General features: G+C 37.1%; 1 non-coding gene across 1 annotated transcript; it reads left to right on the top strand.

The window, feature by feature from the left end:
* Nucleotides 1-292: 292 nt before the first annotated feature.
* On the top strand, nt 293-400 carry LOC148566938 (small nucleolar RNA R71). The gene has a single exon (XR_015881780.1). It is a non-coding gene; the product is annotated as a small nucleolar RNA R71 (small nucleolar RNA).
* The last annotated feature ends 23,201 nt before the right edge of the window (nt 401-23,601 follow it).

The following is a 23,601-nucleotide window of genomic DNA, read 5'->3' as shown; positions in this document are numbered from 1 at the left end:
CATGCAGACTCTGAGAAATCATATTGACTTGCTGAGTCAATATTTTATTCTGAGCCAATATGGCATTCAGAGTATCAACCTCAAGAACTCCCTTCTTCATAGGCGTCCCATTACTCACAGGATTCCTTTCAGAAGTGTACATGAACTAGTTATTAGCAACCATGTCAATGAGTTCTTGAGCTTCTGCAGGCATTTTCTTTAGGTGAATGGATCCACCTGCAGAAGTGTCCAGTGACATCTTTGATAGCTCAGATAAACCATCATAGAATATATCCAGGATGGTCCATTCTAAAAGCATGTCAGAAGGACACTTTTTGGTCAACTGTTTGTATCTTTCCCAAGCTTCATAGAGGGATTCACCTTCTTTCTGTCTGAAGGTTTGAACATCAGCTCTAAGCTTGCTCAGCTTTTGAGGAGGAAAGTACTTGGCTAAGAAAGCCGTGACCAGCTTATCCCAAGAGTTCAGGCTGTCTTTGGGTTGAGAATCCAACCATAATCTAGCTCTGTCTCTTACAGCAAAAGGGAAAAGCATGAGCCTGTAGACTTCAGGATCTACTCCATTAGTCTTAACAGTATCACATATCTGCAAGAATTCAGTTAAGAACTGAAAAGGATCTTCAGATGGAAGTCCATAAAACTTGCAGTTCTGCTGCATCAGAGAAACTAATTGAGGTTTCAGCTCAAAGTTGTTTGCTCCAATGGCAGGAATGGAGATGCTTCTTCCATGTAAATTGGAGTTAGGTGCAGTAAAGTCACCAAGCATCTTCCTTTATTATTATTTTCGGCTGCCATCTCCTCTGCCTGTTCGAAAATTTCTGAAAGGTTATCTCTGGATTGTTGTATTTTAGCTTCTCTTAATTTTCTCTTCAGAGTCCTTTCAGGTTCTGGATCTGCTTCCACAAGAATGTTCTTATCCTTGCTCCTGCTCATATGACAAAGAAGAAGGCACAGAAAAATAATAATAATAATGGAGATCCTTTATACCACAGTATAGGGATCCCTGTGTGAGTAGAAGAAGAGGGGGAGACAAAGAATGTAATATAATGGAAGAAACACAACTGTGAGGATGGAAGAGAGGTGAGATGAGATGTTAGGATATGAATGAATAAATAGAATGAGATGGGGGAGGGAATTTTCGAAAATTTTTGAAAAGGAGTTAGTGATTTTTGAAAATGGTTTTTGAAAATTGTTAGTATTTTTTTTTTCGAAAATTTTTGAAATTAAAAATAAAAATTAAAATAATTAGTTAATTAAAAAGAAATTTTTTGAAAAAGAGGGAAGATATTTTCGAAAATGAGAGAGGGAGAGTTAGTTAGGTGGTTTTGAAAAAGTTAAGAAACAAACAAAAAGTTAGTTAGTTAGTTGAAACAAATTTTGAAAAGATAAGAAGTTATGAAGTTAGAAAAGATATTTTGAAAAGATATTTTTGAAAAAGATAAGATAAGAAGATATTTTAGAAACCAATTTTGAAAAAGATTTGATTTTTAAAATCTCAATTAATGACTTGATTCATAAGAAATCACAAGATATGATTCTAGAACTTAAAGTTTGAATCTTTCTTAACAAGCAAGTAACAAACTTCAAATTTTTGAATCAAAACATTAATTGATTATGTTATTTTCGAAAATTTGGTATAAAAATAAGAAAAAGATTTTTGAAAAATATTTTTGAAATTTTCGAAAATAACTAAGAATTTTGAAAAAGATTTTGAAAAAGATAAGATTTTCAAATTGAAAATTTGATTTGACTCATAAGAAGCAACTTGATTTTAAAAATTTTTGAAAAAGTCAACTCAAATTTTCGAATTTGATGAGAAAAAAAGGGAAAGATATTTTTTTTATTTTTGAATTTTTTATGATGCAAGAGAAAAACACTAAAATGATGCAATGTATGAAATTTTTAGATCAACACATGTGATGCATGCAAGAATGCTATGAATGTCAAGATGAACACCAAGAACACTATGAATGTCAAGATGAACATCATAGACACAATTTTTGAAAAAATTTTTTAATGCAAAGAAAACATGCAAGACACCAAACTTAGAATTCTTTAATGCTTAGACACTAAGAATTCAAGAATGCATATGATAAACATGAAAAGACACAAAACAAAAAATCATCAAGATCAAACAAGAAGACTTACCAGAACAACTTGAAGATCATGAAGAACACTATGAATGCATGATATTTTTGAAAAAATGCAAGATGCATATGCAAGTGACACCAAACTTATGATATGACTCAAGACTCAAACAAGAAACACAAAATATTTTTTTTTTTTGATTTTCTAATTTTTTTTTGGAAAATTTTTTTTTTCGAAAATTATATGAAAAAGAAAAAATAAGGATTCCAAAAATTTTTAATATGAATTCCAGGAATCTTGCCATGTTAGTCTAAAACTTCAGTCCAGGAATTAGACATGGCTCACTAGCCAGCCAAGCTTTCAAAGAAAGCTCCAGTCCAAAACACTAGACATGGCCAATGGCCAGCCAAGCTTCAGCAGGTGATCATGGATCAGCAGCAGGTGGATGAGCAACAACTAAATTGCTCTTGATAACAAATTGCAAGCCTCAGTCCAAATGAATTTAGACATGGCTTTACATCCAGCCAGGCTTCACATGCTTCATGAAACACTAGAATTCATTCTTAAAAATCTTGGATAAAATTTTTGAAAACATTTTTATTTTTTTTTTCGAAAACAGATGAGAGATTTTTGAAAATATTTTTGAAAAATTTTGAAAACAAAATAAAAAGAAAATTACCTAATCTGAGCAACAAGATGAGCCGTCAGTTGTCCAAACTCGAACAATCCCCGGCAACGGCGCCAAAAACTTGGTGCACGAAATTGTGATGTCCAGGCTCGAACAATCCCTGGTAATGGCTCCAAAGCTTGGTGCTTTGATCTTAATTCATAATTGTCACAACTTCGATACAACTAACCAGCAAGTGCACTGGGTCGTCCAAGTAATACCTTACGTGAGTAAGGGTCGAATCCCACGGAGATTGTTGGTATGAAGCAAGCTATGGTCACCTTGTAAATCTCAGTCAGGCAGATATAAAACAGTGATATGGTTTTCGAATAATGAATAATAAAATAGGGATAGAGATACTTATGTAAATCATTGGTAGGAATTTCAGATAAGCGAATGGAGATGCTTTTCGTTCCTCTGAACCTCTGCTTTCCTGCTATCTTCATCCAATCAGTCTTACTCCTTTCCATGGCTGGCTTTATGCAAGGGCATCACCGTTGTCAGTGGCTACATCCCCTCCTCTCAGTGAATAATATGCTCACGCACCCTGTCACGGCATGGCTATTCATCTGTCGGTTCCCGATCATGCTGGAATAGGATTCACCCTCCTTTTGCGTCTGTCACTAACGCCCAGCACTCGCGAGTTTGAAGCTCGTCACAGTCATTCAATCATTGAATCCTACTCGGAATACCACAGACAAGGTTTAGACTTTCCAGATTCTCTTGAATGCCGCCATCATTCTAGCTTGCGCCACGAAGATTCTGGTTAGGAGATCTAAGAGATATTCATTCTAGCTTTATTTCATGTAGAACGGAGGTGTTTGTCAGGCACGTGTTCGTAGGGGAGATGGTGATGAGCGTCACACATAATCATCACCTTCATCACGTTCTTGGGTGCGAATGGATATCTTAGAAGCGAAATAAGATGAATTGAATAGAAAACAGTAGTACTTTCATTATTCTTTGAGGAACAGCAGAGCTCCACACCTTAATCTATGGAGTGTAGAAACTCTACCGTTGAAAATACATAAGTGAAAGGTCCAGGCATGGCCGAGATGGCCAGCCCCCTAAACGAGATCACAGGATCAAAATACAATCCAGGATCCAAAGATGGTCCAAAAGACGTCTAATACAATAGTAAGAGGTCCTATTTATAATAAACTAGTCACTAGGGTTTACATGAGTAAGTAATTGATGAATAAATCCACTTCCGGGACCCACTTGGTGTGTGTTTGGGCTGAGCCTAAGTGTTGCACGTGCAGAGGCCATTTGTGGAGTTGAACGCCAGTTTTTGTGCCAGTTTGGGCGTTCAACTCTGGTTTTGGATCCTTTTCTGGCGCTGGACGCCAGATTTGGGTAGAAGGATGGCGTTGAACGCCAGTTTACGTCATCAATTCTTGGCCAAAGTATGGACTATTATATATTTCTGGAAAGCCCTGGATGTCTACTTTCCAACGCAATTGGAAGCGCGCCATTTCGAGTTCTGTAGCTCCAGAAAATTCACTTTGAGTGCAGGGAGGTCAGAATCCAACAGCATCAGCAGTCCTTCTTCAACCTCTGAATCAGATTTTTGCTCAAGTCCCTCAATTTCAGCCAGAAAATACCTGAAATCACAGAAAAATACACAAACTCATAGTAAAGTCCAGAAATGTGAATTTAACATAAAAACTAATGAAAACATCCCTAAAAGTAACTAGATCCTACTAAAAACATACTAAAAACAATGTCAAAAAGCGTATAAATTATCCGCTCATCAGCTCGCACGCGCCAGAGACGCGTACGTGTGGAAAGTGAACACTGCGCTCACTTAGAGAACGCAACGTTCCACTGGGAGTCGAAATAAGTGACAATTTGATATATTCTTTCAAAAGCCACAAGGCCCACTCCAAGTACCAGAAGCCATAATTGGAAAGTGTATAAATAGCTAGGAATTTGATTTCATTAGGACCTTTTGTCATTTTAATTTTTACTTTTCTTTAGAGCTCTCTTTTAGTTTCATTTTTTAGAATTTTAGAATAAAGATCAGATCTAAATTTTCCTTGCTGTTTTGTTTCCTCTTCTGCAACTTTTATTTTCTCTGTTTTTGGATTTGAGAACTTGGATTGGAGGATTCTTCTGAATTCCTCCAATTTGAGGTAGTCTTTTACTTTTCCCTTTTGTATTTTGAAGAATTGGAGATCTGATCTTAGTTTTCCTTCCACTTTTATTTCATTAGCAAATTCCTATATTCTGTTTTGTTAAGAGAGCAATTGAAATCTAAATTTTCTTTTCAGTTTTGATTCTAAATTCTTGATTTAAATTCTGTTATCTGAGAATCCTTTAGTTTACTGCAATTTACATTTTCCAGCTCTCTTTTGATTCCCAGTACCCAAATCCCTTTATTCTTCATGCAATTTAAGTTCCCTTGCAATTTATATTCAGCAATTTAAATTTCTTGCACTTTAAGTTTCCGTCATTTACCTTTCTTGCAATTTAAGTTTCCGCTCTTTTAATTTCTTACACTTTAAGTTTCTGCAATTTACTTCTTCTGCAATTTAAGATTCGGCCAATTTAATTTCTGCATTTGATTTCCTTGCAATTTTACTTCTAGTAATCAAATTTCACTCAAATCATCAAATATTCGCTTAACTAAATTCATCACCAAACTAAAGTTGCTCAATCCATCAATCCCTGTGGGATCGACCTCACTCTTGTGAGTTATTACTACTTGATGTGACCCGGTACACTTGCCGGTGAGTTTGTGTGGAATCGTTTTTCCCTTATCACGCTGCTAACCTCTCTCACCCAAGACTCACCTTTCTTCTTCTTCTCTTAGAGCTCCCTTCCTCAAATCTCACTTCTGACCTCATCCATCACCGTCGTTCACCTCCGTCACAGACGTCTCGTTCATTGTCGCATCTGACTTCTAACCTTTCGGTACAAAGACATTTTGTTGAATTGTAGTGTATACATGTCGGATACATTTCGGACATAATATTCGTTTGGTATGTGTTTTTCAATTTTGTCTTAATTAAAAATATTGTTCATCACCGGGAGTTACATTTCTAAAACAAAAACCCTCACTAATTACCCATCTTCTCCCTTGTTGATTCTGTTCCTCAGTACTAAAATTTCATAGCCATCAACTCCATAACCATGGATGTTGTTCTCCACTAAAATTTTCAACTTGATTTTCGTATTAAGATTAAATATTATATATATGATCTCAGTTGCAGTTAGAGCACAACAGAAATAGAAAAAAATCATAAAAAGAAAAGGCTTACTTGAACTGATATCATTGCAGAGCAAAAAAGCAGGAGAAGAAAGCGATGCTCCTGGCGATTGGGTCACGAAACCCAGATCCTGGCTCATCCTTCTTCCTCGATGCGTGAGTGAGAAAAAGAGAAGGCGACTAAGAGAGCGATGGAGCAACAAGAATCACGTGCAAGAGTGGCTTCGACCAGCGATAGCGTAGGTGACGAGACCACTATGCAATGGTAGTGAGGCTTCTCTATCGGTTAGAGGTGCGAGAAGAAGAACTTATGAGAATGCTTATTCAGGACATGAAGAGTGCAAAATAACGTCGTTTTCTATGCTGCGCTGTCACTTCACACTCCAGGTTAACAGCAGCGTTAAGAAACTAACATAAGGATGAACGTGATTAAAAAGAATATTTGGAGACAAATTTGATTAATTTATTTTTTTGAGGATAAAAATAAAGATTGAGATATCTTTCGGGGATGATTTTGACTAGTAACTCCCATAATATTGGAATGATGATCAATATAAAAAAATAAATAGATTAAACAACTGAGTACACCAATGACCTGTTAAATACTATGGTTATTTAATACCAGAAATTTGGAGTAGATATAAAAGAAGACGTACATCTGAAACTCATGATTAGCATGGATATGAGTTAAGTGGTTGAATAATAATATTCTTTGTGTGAGAACTTAGTACTTGAGAACATTTGTCTTTTTTTTTCAAAGCGATATGTGGTAGATTTGTTAACCGTCAAAAGAATTAAATAGATGTGTGAATATATTTTTTAATTATGTATATAAATTGATTAGGTCTTAACGATCCAAGACTTAGATCATAAGATGTCATCTACTATTGTCTTAACTGATAATGTATACTAGTCTTGAGGCCTCAAGACTCAATAATATATGGTGATATCCAAAACTCAAAGTGAATCACTGAACCATTCCATGAGTTTATAAGAATATCAAGTTTAAACATTCAACCCATTTTTATAAAGAAACCAATAATCAATAATAACTGATCACAGAAAATTGTAACACATCTAACTTAATGCGATGATGTTAGGAAGATAATGATTTAAAACAATTTTATTTAATTTAATCACTATAAAAATAAAAGGCTATATTATAGAAGTTTGTTAATAGAAGTTTTAAAAAAATCCCTGCAAATAAATTTTGAAAACAAAAGATACTCTTTTGCATTGTTAAGAGATTTGTTAGCAGTACCTTTTATTTTAAATAGTAGAATTTTAAAAACCCCCTTAAAATAAAATCAATTCCTCCAAAAAAAATTGGTATGCGTAAAATCCTCTTTCCGTGAAACCCATTTTCCCTCCCAACCTTTTCTACTCTCATTTTCCTGAGATTCTAACTGCTTGTTCTTTGTTGATCGTGTTTCTTCCTTAATTATCATTCTTTCTTGCGATTCTTCATTGATTGCATTCGTGTTGCTGCTAATCGCGGTTGTTCTGCTACTACTGATTGTGATTCATGAGAAGCTAACTATTGTTGCTGCGTTCATTAGAAGAAAAACGCTAAGTACCTCAGATTTATTGTTAGATTGAATTTGACGGTGTAAACAGCACTGGAAGTTGTTTACTGATAGATTATTTCGTCCGACGTTAAGTACCGGCATATTTTTTGTCAGTTTTGTAATGAATTTGTCGAGATTAAGTTGCTGAATACCGCTGAAGTATTCCGACAATATCTATGGCGCCATATTATGTGTTCTTGGTGCCCAAATACCATCGGATTTATCCGCCGGTAAATCGACGTTAGTTTTTTTTTTAATTAAGCCACAATTAGTAGTCAAATTTAAAATTCTTGTTAACATAATTAAGGCAGAAATTCAAAATTACCAGATATCAACAAACAATTTTATTAAATATCAATTGTCTGAATATAGTAAAATGTCACAGAAGTAGCATAAATAAAATAGACATAAAATAAATTAAATCGCTAAACCCTACAGATCCCGGTAATCATCGCTGTTGTCGTCTTCCCTGTGCTGAGGCAGCAGAGTAGGTGCTGATGTCGGTACCCTACTAGTAGTGCTGCTGCCTCTAGCGTGTATTTGCTTATTGTACACCTCCATCTGCTCTCGCAAATGCTCTAGCTGCTCCATCTTCTTCGTCATATGCAAGGTGACGACTGCAGTGTCTCCCATGTGTGCAAGAAGCTCATTGTACCTCTGTTTAGATTGTTGAGGTTATTGGTGAAGCTCCTGTGTGAGCTTCTGCACTTCCTCCCTCATGTCGATAACTTTCGTAGGATCGGCAGGGCTGGTGGCAGAGGTAAATACAGATAAAGCTGCCAATACGGATGTGCAGAGGCCGCTGGCGAAGAATGACCCCAACCCAAAGATGCGATTCTTGTAGGGCTTAGAGCGGTCTCTCCCAAACCCTGTGAGGTTCTACTACTGAGGTATCAGACCGGGATCGTCATTCCTACTAAAAGGTTGAGATTGCTAGGTCTCGGCCTCCAATTTCTGCGTGTAGTCCTCCTGTGTAACACACGTTGTAATTAGAATTAATTGAAACTCACAAATGAGCTGCAGACCGCTCATAAGCAAATCTCTCCTTTTTGACCTTTAAAGTATGGGTATACTTGAAAGTCTCTGCTAGTGTTGCCTCACGATCCAACAATTTAGACTACACATACTGAAATCAACCGATTAAATAAATCAAGAAACAACTAATTCAAGTAATAATTAACAAACATTAGCGAACTACTTACCAGCCTGCTCTTCATCTTCATGATGGTCGCCGACCCACCCGTATACTTCGACGACCTCGGCGAAGCCCTATTAGCAACATTCGTCAAACGGCGACACTAGAACCCTTCATTAGTTTTAAAATGGGCCTCCAGTTCCTTCTTGATAGATGGACGGATCCAGGTTGTTAGGTGGTCGCGCCCGTGACAAACGTCGCTCATCATCTGCTGAATTTATTTAGCTGCCCGGTGGTCGTAGATCTTTCTGATCTTAAGATTATGTTTTGTATCCCATATGAATTTCAACTACACAAAGTGATTCAACAACATTAGTTAGTCAAAATAAAATGCAGTTCAAATACAGTTAATTCAACGACATTGGATTCTTACCACCCACTTTTGAAACCATTGCTCTTTGGTCTCAACAGGGATGTTCGTGTAGCTCGGCCATGGGTGGTTGTACATTGACTTAATCACCTCCGATATCTCCTGTGTACATGCATTGTTCTTCGGTGCAAACCTATCATGGAAAAAAACTTAAGATTAACAAACACATAAAAACACATAAACCTTATCCGTATAAAAGACATTAAAATAGTAATAACTCATGCCTGCATGCCATCAGGCCAAATCCGAATTCGTATGACAGGAGGTGGTGGAGGGGGATCCTACTGGGACGCATTAGACAAATCACCCACTGCCGGCTCTATCACTGAATCTGTAGGGGGCGTAGTGAATAAGTCACATGGTTCAGGTTTGAGACCATGATGAATTGCTGGTCTGCTGGACCCACCTGTGATGTCACAGGGGTCGACTTAATAGTCGAGGTAGAGCGCGATGACTAAGTAGTCCCTGGGAATTCGGTGGAAACCCTCCCTCTACCATGACCACGAGACCCACTCGATCTACCTCTGCTACCTGTTGTCATGTTTGTAAAGAGAATATTAACACTAATCAGCATATATATGGTGTAGAATTAAGAACCATAACTAAACTAGCAAGTGTACCGGGTCGTACCAAGTAATACCTCAGGTAAGTGAGGGTCGATCCCACGAGGATTTATAGACCAAGCAACAATGGTTGAATGATTCACTTAGTTAGACAAGTAGAAAATAGTATTTTAAAGTTCAAATTGCATTAAACAATAAATCAGAAATTTTGAAAACATGTAATAAATTTGGTGTGAAAGTTATATGAGAGAACAGTTAAGGTTTTAGAGATATTTATTTTTCCGGATTAATATTTCTTACCAACTACTTTAATCATGCAAGATTCAATTCATGGCAAACTATAATTGAATAAACCCTAATTCCTTAGTAATCTAGTCTCCTATAACCTAATCAACCGTCAATTCCTTGGTCACTTAATATAGATTAAAGGTTTAAGTCCAATTCTAGTTTATTATCCACAAAAACTTTAATTACCAAAATATAAGAGGATTATATGTCACGTATCCCATTAAGTTCAAGCAATTAGTGAATTAGGAGGAATTTACTTTCAAGCTGTTATTCAGGTTAATTAACTTTTCCAATAATCAACAAGAATGCATGTAGAACAAGAGTTATCTTCCAATATACTCAAATCCATAAGATGAAGAACAAAAGTAATCCTTGAATTTAAATCAATATAATAATTAAAATAGAGTGACAATAGTATTAATCCATAGAATAAACAGAGCTCCTAACCTTAACAAGGGAGGTTTAGTTGCTCATAACTCAGAAAAAAGCTAGGGTTTCAAAAAGTGTCTAGAGTGCGGAATGAGGAAGAAGAGAAGAAGAAAAACTAGGTCAAGATATCTTCTCCTTTTATATCCAATCCTAATTAAGCTAAAATATATTTTTAAAAAACTAATTATTCTCCCTCTAATTATGAATAAAACTAAATTTGAATCAAGATATATGAAGATCCCGTTGCTGGCCTCTCAAAAGTTGTAAGGACTACCTGAGATTCTGAAGTTGGCACCAAACTTGAGCTGGATCAAGTTTGGTGCTGTAGTGCCAGAAGCAAATAAGAACCAAGTGCTGATCCTGGCGCCAAACTTGAACTTCACCAAGTTTGGCACCACGTTGTACATAACTTCACACACATTCCAATCCTCTCGGTGCCAAATGATGTGGCGTTTGGCATCACCATGTCCGTGAGTAATTGTTGTTCATATGTTGAAACTGGCGCCAAACTTGGACTCCTAAGTTTGGCGCCACCATGCCAGCATCAAATGGAGACAATGTGATTATCATGTCGCCAAACTTTGATGGGTGAAGTTTGGCGCCACCCTCTGCTTGCATTTGACTTCGTTTCTTCTTTCCGAACTCTGTCAAATTCACCCAAACCCTACTTGAAATGAATCAATTTGCACACAACTCAAAGTAGTATTCAAAGTGGCTTAAAATACCTAAATCTTGATTAAAATTAACACATTCAATTCCAAATTCACTCAGAAAAGATAGGAAAGATGCTCTCGCATCACAACACTGGTGCACGAATCCCCACACTTCGTATAACTACACTAGCAGGTGCACTGGGTCGTTCAAGTAATACTTGAGCGAGTCAGGGTTGATCCTATGAGGATTGTGGTTTGAAGCAAGCTATGGTTATCTTGTAGGTCTTAGTCAGGCGAATGAAAGAGTAGGAGATGTTGGTATGTTATTTTTAATTGCATAAAAGGAATAAAGAAAAGTGTATAAAATACATTGTGAATTGGAATGTAAAAAGGGATAAGAAATTGGTTAAGGTTTGGAGATGCTTTGTCCTTCTAGATTAACTCTGGTATTACTGTCTTCTTCAAGTGTGAATGATTTCATCTATGACAGGCTGTATGTGATCAGCGCCGTACGGCCGCGGTCACTAATCTCCTTCATATCTAAACACAGGGTTAGTGCGCATCCAGTCTGATTGAGGGTGAAGCTCTTACAGTCCACTCTCCTTAATGATCCTACTCAAAATGCCACAGACAAGGTCGGATCTTCCAGATCAGAGAATGCTGCATCTTTGGGTTCTAGCCTCTACCATAGATACCTTAATCTCCCCGTAAATCGGCTAAACTGGTGTCTCGAGAAGTTCCCAACGATGTCGTGGATTAGCCGTCTGAGAGATGTATAATCAAGTTGGCGGTTCGATGCTTTCCTAGCTCGTATTCACACGAACCCAAGTAGACACGGGTGGTTGTCAAGCACACTGTCTTAGTATGATGAACAGAGCTGATTATCACTGGTCATCCCATTCATCATGTTGAAGAACGAATATACATCTTAGAATTAGATCAAACACGAATTGAAGAGAAACAGTAATACTTTTATTAATTCTCAGAACTCAGTAGGGCTCCTCCCCTTAACCTAGGAGGTTTAGAAACTCATATTGATGTGGAATACAATGGTAAATGAAAATATGTTGTAAAAGTGATAGATGTTATTCGAATAATATGAATCTAATCCCTTAAATACTAAACTAATGACTAGTAAGGGTAAAACAATATTTTTAGTGCTAAAATCCACTTCTAGGGCCCACTTGGTGAGTGTTTGGGCTGAGCTTTGATAATATCCACATGCTAGGAGGCCTCTAGGGCATTAAACGCTAGCTAGGGAGTCCTCTCTGGGCGTTTGGACGCAGGTCTTTGCTCCTTGGGCGTTGGATGCCTGGAAAGGGGCAGGAAGTTGGCGTTGGACGCCAGTTTTGGGCCTTCTAATCTGAAGCAAAGTATCGACTATTATACATTGGTGGAAAGCTCTGGAAGTTTGCTTTCCATATCCGTTGAGAACGCTTCATTTGATCTTCTGTAGCTCCAAAAAAGCTTATCCGAGAGCAAGGGGGTCAGATCCGGACAGCATCTGCAGTGCTTTCTCTGTCTCTGAATTAGACTTTTGCTCCAGCTCCTCAATTTCAGTCAGAAAATACCTGAAATTGCACAAAAACACACAAACTCAAAGTAGAATTCAAAAATGTGAATTTAACACTAAAAGCTATGAAATCTTAATAAAAACTAAATAAAACATACTAAAAACTATATGAAAATGATGTCAAAAGCGTATAAAACCTGCCCCCTTGTGGGCATTGAACGTCCAGCCTATGCTCTCTAGCTAGTGTTCAAAGCCAACTTCTTGCTCTATGTAGGGAGTTGAACGCCCATTAGGGTCTCCCTTCCTAGCGTTTAACGCTAGGTCTCTGCTCCTTGTCGGGCGTTGAATGCCCAGAACGATTCCATTCTGGCATTCAACGCCAGTAAGCTGCTCCCTCTTAGGCGTTAAACGCCCATACTTCTCTCTGTGTGGCGATCAACGGCAACTTATTTACCCATATGGGGGCGTTGAACGCCCCTCCTGCCTCCTTGTCTGGCGTTCAATGCCAGCAAGGAGTCAACTCCCGGGTGTTCTATTTCCATCTCGGATTGTCTCTGTCTCTGTTCTACTGCACATGATCACAAACTCTAAAAAGGAAATAATTATGAAAATAACTTAATGTAACTCAAATGGAAATAAAAAAATAGGAATACTATAATTATGGTTGGGTTGTGATGAGCGGATAATTTATACGCTTTTTGGCATTGTTTTTAGGTAGTTTTTAGTATAATTTAGTTAGTTTTTACTGTGTTTTTATTAGTTTTTATGCAAAATTCACATTTTTGGACTTTACTATGAGTTTGTGTGTTTTTCTGTGATTTCAGGTATTTTCTGGCTGAAATTGAGGGACCTGAGCAAAAATCTGATTCAGAGGCTGAAAAAGGACTGCAGATGCTGTTGGATTCTGACCTCCCTACACTCAAAATGAATTTTCTGGAGCTACAGAAACACAATTGACGCGCTCTTAATTTTGTTGGAAAGTAGACATCCTGGGCTTTCCATCAATATATAATAGTTCATACTTTGCTCGAGTTTTGATGACACAAACTGGCGTTCAAATGCCAACTTCCTGCCCTATTCTAAAGTTAAACGCCAGAAACATGTTACAAACCAGAGTTAAATGCCACAAATAGGCTGCAACCTGACGTTTAACTCCAAGAGAAGTCTCTACATGTGTAAAGCTCAATGCTCAGCCCAAACACACACCAAGTGGGCCCGGGAGTGGATTTCTGCATCATTTACCTATTTTCTGTAACCCTAGTTACTAGTTTAGTATAAAAACTACTTTTAGTGATTTATTTCACATCTTTTGATCATTTTTGAGACTATCTTTGTATCACTTTTGATCTCTTGATCACGTTTAGGGGGCTGGCCATTCGACCATGCCTAGACCTTTTTCACTTATGTATTTTCAACGATGGAGTTTCTACACCCCATAGATTAAGGTGTGGAGCTCTGCTGTTCCTCATGAATTAATGCGAAGTACTATTATTTTTCTATTCAATTCAAGCTTATTCTTATTCCAAGATATTCACTCGCACTTCAACCTGATGAATGTGATGATCTGTGACACTCATCATCATTCTCACCTATGAACGCGTGCCTAACAACTACTTCCGTTCTATCTGCAATAGCTTCAGCGTGTATCTCTTAGCCTCCATTACAAAAGATCGGAGTCTTCATGGTATAAGCTAGAATCAATTGACAACATTCCTGAGATCCGGAAAGTCTAAACCTTGTCTGTGGTATTCCGAGTAGGATCTGGGATGGGATGACTGTGACGAGCTTCAAACTCGTGAGTGTTGGGCGCAGTGACAGACGCAAAAGGATCAATGGATCCTATTCCAACATGATCGAGAACCGACAGCTGATTAGCCGTGCGGTGACAGCGCACTTAGACCATTTTCACTGAGAGAACGAACGGTAGCCATTAACAACAGTGATCCCCCAACATAAAGCTTGCCATGGAAAGGAGTATGAATGATTGAATGAAGGCAGTAGGAACGCAGAGATTCAGAAGGAGCAAAGCATCTCCATACGCTTATCTGAAATTCTCACCAATGAATTTACATAAGTATTTCTATCTTATCTTATATTTTATTTATATTTTAATTGTCAAAATCTCATAACCATTTGAATCTGCCTGACTGAGATTTACAAGGATGACCATAGCTTGCTTCAAGCCGACAATCTCCGTGGGATCGACCCTTACTCACGTAAGGTTTATTACTTGGACGACCCAGTGCACACTACAAGAAAATAAGCTTTCTGCCACGCTTTTAAAGCGTGCCGAAAAGCGCTTAAAAGCGTACCGATAACTTTTTGCCACACTTTTGATCTATCGGTACGCTTTTGAAAGGGTCACATCTGCGAGCGTGGCGATTGCTCTATCGGCACGCTTTTGTGGATCTATCGGCACGCTTTTTCTTTCGCCACGCTTATATCTCTTGCCACGCTTAAAAGCGTGGCCATAGATGTTAACCTATAGCTACACTTGAAAAGTATACCGAAAAGTTCACATATCACCACGCTTCTAAAGCGTACCGAAAAGTTCACATATCGGTACGCTTTTGAAGCGTGCCCATAGGGTAGAATATGGGTCACTTTTAAAGCGTGCCAATTTCCAGGTTATGGCCACATTTCTTAAGCGTGCCTCTTGAGGCCAATAGTAAAATATAGCCATGCTTAAAAAGCGTGGCCATAAATTCGGTCAGATTTTTTTTTCATTTATTTCATACAAAATTCATATATAATTTTAAAATCAAAGACCAATTTTACATTGTCCATATCAACCAATCAAACATATATATAAACTTCCCCATAAAAAAAACGGCCTTATATATAAGCTTGTCACCACAAAAGTAGACTTTGATCACAAAGTACCAAAAATCAAAGTCATAAAAAGAAAAAAAATTACAATTCAAAGTGTCACATATCTATTTCCTTATCCTTGGTTACAAAATATCAAATTTCATGAGTAGTGTGTTCATCCATTATGAGCTCCATTATTTTTATCACTGCGCCCTGCAGAATTTTAAATAATCTGAAGTTAGTGCATGTTATAAAGGCTACTTTAATTAAGTCCAACAAATCCAATTCCAAATCCAAATTGATTAAATATAAAAATGGCAAGGCCACTTTAATTAGGTCCTGCAATAATGCATATTCAGCAATCACATACCTATCTTAATTCAACATAAATCAATAACAAAAGAAATAGTCCCTATAAAAGGTCACAACCATATGCTCCCCTTGGTACTTTTTTATCTAGCACTATCACATACCTATCCTAATTCAACATATACTTTATTTTTGTAGAAACTAAGAAAAATAAAAGGTCAGCTCCTGCAATAATTGAATTAAACACATATACTTATTTCTTTCTATTTATCTATGGAAATTGAAAGAAAAACTCATGACAAAGCAGCAAATTAAGCAATCACCAGTACATATTAAGCCTAAAAGTAGAATGAGGTAGGAAACTTGCCAAGGCCAACAAATAGATGAGAAGATAAAGCATAGAAAAAATTATAGTTAAGCAATCAGCAGTACATATTCAGTCAACAGTACACTACAAGAACAAATTATAGTAAAACAAATTCCACTTGTGATTTTATTTTAGAGGTTCTATTACAGAACAAATAAGTAATAACAACTTAACATTCATTAGCTTAGTTGCCTCTATAGAAGCTGTGGGAGTTTTTAAAATTAAACTAAAATAAAGATAGTCACCTAGCACCCAGAAACTAAATCTGTGCCCTAACAGCAACAGCAGTACCGCAGCAGAAGCAAACCAAGAGAGATGGCAGTGGCAACAGCAGTGAAAAGACAAATATTAAAATCCTAGAATAAAAAAAAAAGACTTAAATAAATACTAATAAGATTCAGTTCAGGAATAAAACTTATAGCAAGCAAACAAACCCAAGATTCAGTTCAAGCAAACAAATGATATTTATTATGCAAGCACGAAAAAGAAAAGAAAAAAAAACTTCTAAGAAAAAGAATAATACTTAAAAAGATGCTCTCTTTCTCACCTTCAATTCTAAAAAAGTGCAAGCTATATAATGAATGCCAAATTTTCAAAATTAAAATTTGCACTTCCTTCAATTTTAAAATTATTGGAATCCATGGAATAATTAAACTTTATTGTTATGATATAAGGAGATTCCCAAAATAAACAATTTAGGTTTCTTATAGAATTTTGTAAATTATTTTCGCCTTTAAATTTCATCAAGAAATTTAGTTAATTAAAAAGTTAATTTAAAATGGAAAATGCTAACAATAAAATCTTGTTCCCGTTAAGTGAATTCAACTAAAGTGTGAGACATGAGCTCTTAACGAATGCTAACCGATGATGGATTCTAGAATTTGACAAATAAACATACACTAAGCACATTTCTTTTGTTATCATTTATGCAAGAAAAGAAGTTGCCTAGTCTAACTTAATCTAATACCGTATATGAGGTAAGACAACTGATTACCATGTCTTGCATTTTACCATAGAATGAATGCTTGTAGCAACCACACCGTCCTCGAAGCTGTGACTTGGTCCAGCTACAAATCTTAACACCAGTATACGAACCAATAATTTTATACCTATGCAAATTGGCAGTGAACATCAATAAACTAATATGGATCCATTCTAGTTTGCTTGCTTCCCTAAACCAAAAATTTACAGAAATGAACCAAATGCATGATGTATCACAACATCAATAAACCAAATTAGCCACAGAGCTCTTTACAGTCCTCAATCTGATTTGTAAATGTATTTTCCCGAAACAACAATTTGATATATTTGGTCTATTGAAGACTTAAATTGAGACATGCTTAATCTTTCAAGGACTGGTTTAAGTTTTTAACTATTAACCCTAAAATTAACATACCTTTTTCTTAAAAAAATTGTTGTCAACTCTTGCCTAACACAAAGCAGGGAAAGTACCATAGAAAAATACTTTTAAGTTTTAACTAGTCAACGGCACTTATAGGTTAAAAGAAAATGCAAATCAAAGATTGTGTAAGGTACAACTTATTGTTATTTCATCACACAAATTCACACACATAAATGATGCACTTCACAAATTACACACACAGAAACATAAGTATCATCCACACAGAGAGGGTTGGGGTCTTTTTCTTTTGCAAGTTTATGACAATCATGAAATATAATGAACCTTACTGAATATAAGATAATAAAAAAAAAGAAAAGAAAAAACATAAGATAGTAAAAATAGTAATCATATGATTGAGGCAGCTTAATAATATGAAATTTCTATCCAGTCCAAAATGCCCTTGGTTCTTTTCCCTACAATCCTTTTTTTCCTTTTGCTTTGATTTGCTTACCCAATTTTTTCTATAGAAGCTTTTCAATTCCATTGACAGTTAAATAACAGAAATGTGATCGTTTGTACTGCCTTGGTTCCTATTTTTGCTTTTCAATGAGATCCCTTGTTGTCAAAGGATAGCATCAGAATGATAATAGTCTATCCCAAGTCCACCACCAATATTTAAGTAGTTAACTTCAAAACCTTGATCTCAGATTTGGTCAATGTAGTTGATCATAATAACAGCAGCATCCCTAAAGATGTCTACCTATAAAAATAAAATAAAATATACAACAATGTTTTCATCAATTATATCTAAGCAGAGATTAAGAACCACACATGCAAGTGTAGAAGTGTAAATATATCTAGGAAAGCACAATCACATAACAAAGGGAGACAAAACTAGGTAGGAGAAAAATACATCCAAAAGTCACAAAGCAGAAGAAGAGGAAGGAACAAGGTTTCAATATGTACCTTGGTAATTATTGACCCAAGATGGCAGTGGACACTAATGGGAAGCAGAAGCTGGTGAATTAAAAATTTATTAAAATGGTTACGTTGTGAGTATAGTTCTTAACTCACCGAAAATCTGCCTATCAATTTAGAAATATGTCACAGAGAGTTTAAATTAAAATTACTAGGAGTTTTAAGTCCCAGGTCGTCTCCCAACGAGTTGTAGAAAAGTGTGCTATTTTATTAATCAGATGTTCCAAGAAGTTGAGCTAGGTAAATTGGGAATTAAATTGAGAAATTTTAAGTAATATAAATAAAAGCTTTGACTGGGAATTGATTGGTTGGAATCTCTATCATTGATGGTGTGATTGTAAGATTAATTTATAATTAATGGTTGTTCTGTTTGGTTATCCTTTACTAGGTAAAGGAAAGTCAAACGAGTGGGAATGCCAGATCTGTTCACAAGTTGCAACCCACTTAGTTCAAAGGGATTGGCGTCGGTGACAAGATAGCAATCCAACATTTAACCCAATTACAAATTTTCTTTCAATCCTTGCAACTCAAGAGTTCCTTTTAATCAACTCCCCATCAAGTAAGGGAACTACTCACGCATTGTAAATAAAGAATCCATGGCACATGAAAGGAAATTAAAAGAAGACATGATTATTGATATTGAAATTGAATTAAAAAGAAATAATCCTTGCATTAAATAATCATAAAAGTATCTGAATGACAAAATTTGAACATAACAAAGAACATGGAAGATTAGAACCAAGTTAAGAGAACAAACTAGAATGATGATGTCTTGATGAGGAAATAACTCTTCTCAATGTTCCAGTGCTAAGATCAATTGAAAATTAAAATCCTAAAACTAGAGAGATAAACCTAAGAGAGTGAAAAACTAGATCTAAAACTACTGAATGAATGTCTGTGTTGTTTCTGCATATTCTCTGACTCTAGTCTGCTGTCCCGGGCCAAAAACTGGGCCGGAATAAGGTCCAAAATCGCCCCCAGCGGATTCTGCAGATTATGCAGATCGCACATGTCACGCGATCGCGTCGTCCATGCGGACGCGTCGCTTGCTCTTTTTCCTCTCCACGCGTTCGCGTCGTCCACGCTACCGCGTCGCTCACGCTTTCCAATCCGCGCGGCCGCGCAAGCCATGCGGCCGCGTCACTGCGATTTGTGCTCCTTCACGCGGTCGCGTGAGCCATGCGACCGCATCACTTCTCGCTGGTTATCTCCTCAAATTCTTGTGTTCCTTCCATTTTTGCTAGCTTCCTCTCCAATCTCCATCTCATTCATGCCCTATAAATCCTGAAACACTTGACACACAGATCACGGCATCGAATGGAATAAAGGAGAATTAAAAATAAATAATTAAAGTCTCTAGGAAGCAATTTTCAAACATGTACTGAATTTAGGAAGGAAATCTAATTGCATGCTAAATTGATGAATAAGTGGGAAAAGATCATGACAAAACCATGTAATTAAACACAATATAAACCATAAAATAGTGGTTTATCAACCTCCCTACACTTAAACATTAGCATGTCCTCATGCTAAATTGAAGGAGACAAGGAAATAAGCATGAACATGCAGAAATTCATGAAATGCAATGCAATCCTACGTATATAAATAAATGCGACTATATGATTATTGTCCACTTGATCAAAAGTAAATAAGCCCTTCAAAATAGTTACAATTCAAATTCCACTAATTCTATCATCATACAACAAAACCGATAAAAGTGCAAGAAGATAGCTTATGAGAGCAGGAAACATGAAAATTCAAGCATTGAACCCTCACTGATAATGTATGTACGCTCTAATCTCTATTGTATAGGGTAATCACTCTATTCTTCTCTAGTCATGTTTTCTAACTTTTGTTTTTCTCTTAACCAATCAACAACAGTTAATATACCAATGCAAACATCATGAGGTCTTTTCAGGGTTGTAATGGGGCCAAGGTGCAGGTAAGGATATACATATGGCTAAGTGAGCTTTATAAATTGAGTCTTTAATTAACCTAAGCTCTCACCGAATATACATATATTCTATATACTTTTAAATTCATGCTTAGCTACCCATAATTCCCTTTTCCAACCCATACTCATGTTTCAATTTTGTATTTTGATTCTATCATATGTGCATTGATATTTGAATTCTAAATTTAACATTGGGGTAATTTTTGTCCCCTTATTTATTGATTATTATTTTTTTTTATAAATAAAGCTTATTAATACACATAGATTTTTCATTCTCATATCTTCACATGAGTAGGTATCCAAATTCTCCTTAAATTTTCATGACACATTCCCTCAACAACTTTTGTTCCCACAATTTCCCATACTTAACTAGCATACACAATTCTGTCTTAAGCTAACCAAAGATTCAATTTGGGATATATAATTGTTTTTTAGCTTAAGGTTAGTAATGTGGTAAAATATAGAATAAATGGGGTTTTAAAGGCTCAAAGTGGTTAACAAAGGTAATTGAGAAGGGTAGGCTTGATTTAGATAAGTGAGTTTAAACAAATAATGGCCTCAATCATGTGCAAGCATGTAAATATAATAAATATTGGACATATAAGATAAAACAAAATATAGATTACAATCATAGAGAAGTAAACACACAAGAATAAAATGATTATGGTTAAATAATGTAACCATACATAAAGGCTCAAATCTTTCACAGGTTGTGTGTTCTTTAGCTCAAACATCATGTTCCAAATACAACTCAAGCAGATTTATCATAAAAATTTTGAAAAATTAGTGAAATTTTGTTCCAAAGATAGATTTTTAAAAGAAACTTATTGTCTTTTCAATCAAGTAGAACATGCATGCAACTATCCTAACCTACGCAATTTATTCTATTCTATAAAAGAAAGAAAATCTAACTAAAATATCCTAATTATTGGTGCCAGAGAAGAGAATTTACCTCCGAAAGTCAGGTACTGACCGACCTCCCCACACTTAAAGCTTTGCACCGTCCTCGGTGCCATCTGTCAGGAACAGGGGTGGGCTGGTAGCAGTATCTCCATCTTCGGGACCGTCATGGCTCCCAGTGCTAGTGAAGGAAGTGGAGTCCAGGGTGTCTGAGTCTCTGAAGCGTCCCTTGAGTAGCTCCTTGAGGTGTTTGAATCGGCTGCTAAGATAAGATCTGAGACCAGGGCGGGAAAAGGTAGGTTGCCCGCGATTTGTACGTGTTCCATAGCATTCCGGATATGTCTTGAGAGATTCAGAGGTTGGTCTGTAAGGATGCACCATAGTAGAACAGCCATGTCTGCAGTGAAAGATGACTCATGAGTGCTCGGAAAGACGTAATGGGACATGATCTGTGCCCATACGCGAGCCTCCAAGGTGAGTGCGGAAGCCAAGATTCCCTTAGGGTGGGTACGGTGGTATCTGTAGATCCAACGGCTGCCAGGTAATGCAATGACTCCGAGAACGGAGTCCCAGTCAAATTGGTATCTCTGGCGCTGAAGAGTGGCTTCTTGAAAAGCGTCCATTCCTGCAGGAATAGGGGGAAGACTCAGAACTTGCTGAATAGCCTCTTCTGTGATGGGGACTTGTTTCTGCCGGACATAAACAGACTGTAGGGTCGGTATGTAGAAGTTGGAGTAGAACTCAACTACCCAAGAAAGATTGACCTGCCTTGGCTGTTTCTGTAGGAAACCCCATTGTCTTCGCTCAATTTGCAGCTCAACAAAGGTGGCAATATTGGACGGGAGGATAAGAAGGTATTCATTGTTATAGTTCCTTTCTGCTAGGATAGGGAACATCTGCTCACAGTAGCGATTGGAAAATCGCGCAGAATCCTTTGCTGGAAAGGCTTTCTCCTTGTCATCAACCTTTATTATCCTCTTAACTCTTTTTGTCGAGGGCTTGACTGCGGTAGAAGAAGGCTCTGCCACTAATGCTCTTTTAGTTCCTCTTCCTGCTAGTGGTTTGGAAGTAGCTTTCTCTTTTCCTTTCTTGGTGGCCATCCTGAAAGAAGGGAAGAGAAAGGAAATTAAATTCAAAGAGATAGAGCAAGGGAGAGGGTATTGTAAGTGACAGTCAATGCACGATAAAGATAAATGGCATTAACACATGGTCCGGATTACATGTGAAAAGCTCATCAATGGAAATATAGCAAGTGCATGTAGGACAAAGGAATGCAAGAGGTTTATTGGCATGCAGGCAAAGGCATGAGTAGCGTAGACGAAGCATTACTTTGTAACAAACCATCACGTTTGTATTGACAATTGAATTCAATTAATAAAATAATAAGGAAAAGTTGTGAAAAGCAAGCATTGAATAGTATAGTAACATAGAGAAGTGCATAATGCTATATGGGCATTTTTACAAACACATGGCGTGCATGTTAAACAAGATATAAAAAGTATGAAATTGAACATGCAAGCAATCCCATAAAGGTAATAATTGTCAATTGAATTGTAACAAGTCACAAACATATAATGAGGGACAATGACTCAAAAAATTTCTAACACCATGTAAAAAGGGAAAAGAAGGATAAAGAAAAATAGAAGTTTGAAAAGAAAAAGAAAAGAAAAAGAAAACAATAATATATACATAATATAATAAGAATGATAGGAAAGAGAAGAACGAAGAAGAAGGTAAAACCTTGTTAATGGGGGGAGAGAGAGAGTGAAAGGTGAAATAGAAGGGGGAGGGGGGAAAGAAGAAAGAAGGAGGGAAAAGAAAAAATTAGGATTTGGAGGAAAGAAAGATAACATAATTTGGCAATTGAGATTTAGCAGTGCGGAGCATGCGACGTGGCCGCGGAAGGCACGCGTTCGCGTGGGTGCGCATCAGATAAGATGACGCGATCGCGTCAGTCACGCGGTCGCGTGACCCGTGTGGCGCTACTGGCGCGAGTGCAGCCTCGCTCCAGCACAACTCTCTGTTCGATTCATTTTATTTGCCAAAATTGGGTGACACGATCGCGTGGGTCATGCGATCGCGTGCGTGTGCGTCGGAGAATAGTCGCGCGGCCGCGTCAGCGATCCGGTCGCGTGACAAGGATTGTGCTTCCAGCACCAATCCAGCACCACTCTCACACAATATAGCATTGTGCACTCTTTTATGTCGAAAATGCAGGGCATGCGGTCGCGTGAGGCACGCGGTCGCGTGGGAGGTCATGATGTCCAAGCGACGCGGTCGCGTGGGGTAATTTGTGCCATTGGCACAATTCCAGCGCTCCTCCTGCGTAACTTTCTGTTCATTTTTATTTTTCTTTACTCCTCCTGCCACGCGGACGCGTCGTTGGTGCGATCGTGTC

The sequence above is a fragment of the Arachis ipaensis genome, chromosome B4 (assembly GCF_059453495.1).
Source record: "Arachis ipaensis isolate K30076 ecotype BB chromosome B4, ASM5945349v1, whole genome shotgun sequence".
NCBI classification, from domain to species: domain Eukaryota; kingdom Viridiplantae; phylum Streptophyta; class Magnoliopsida; order Fabales; family Fabaceae; genus Arachis; species Arachis ipaensis.
Note: the sequence above shows the minus strand (reverse complement) of the source record. Positions and strands in the feature narration are given on the sequence as shown.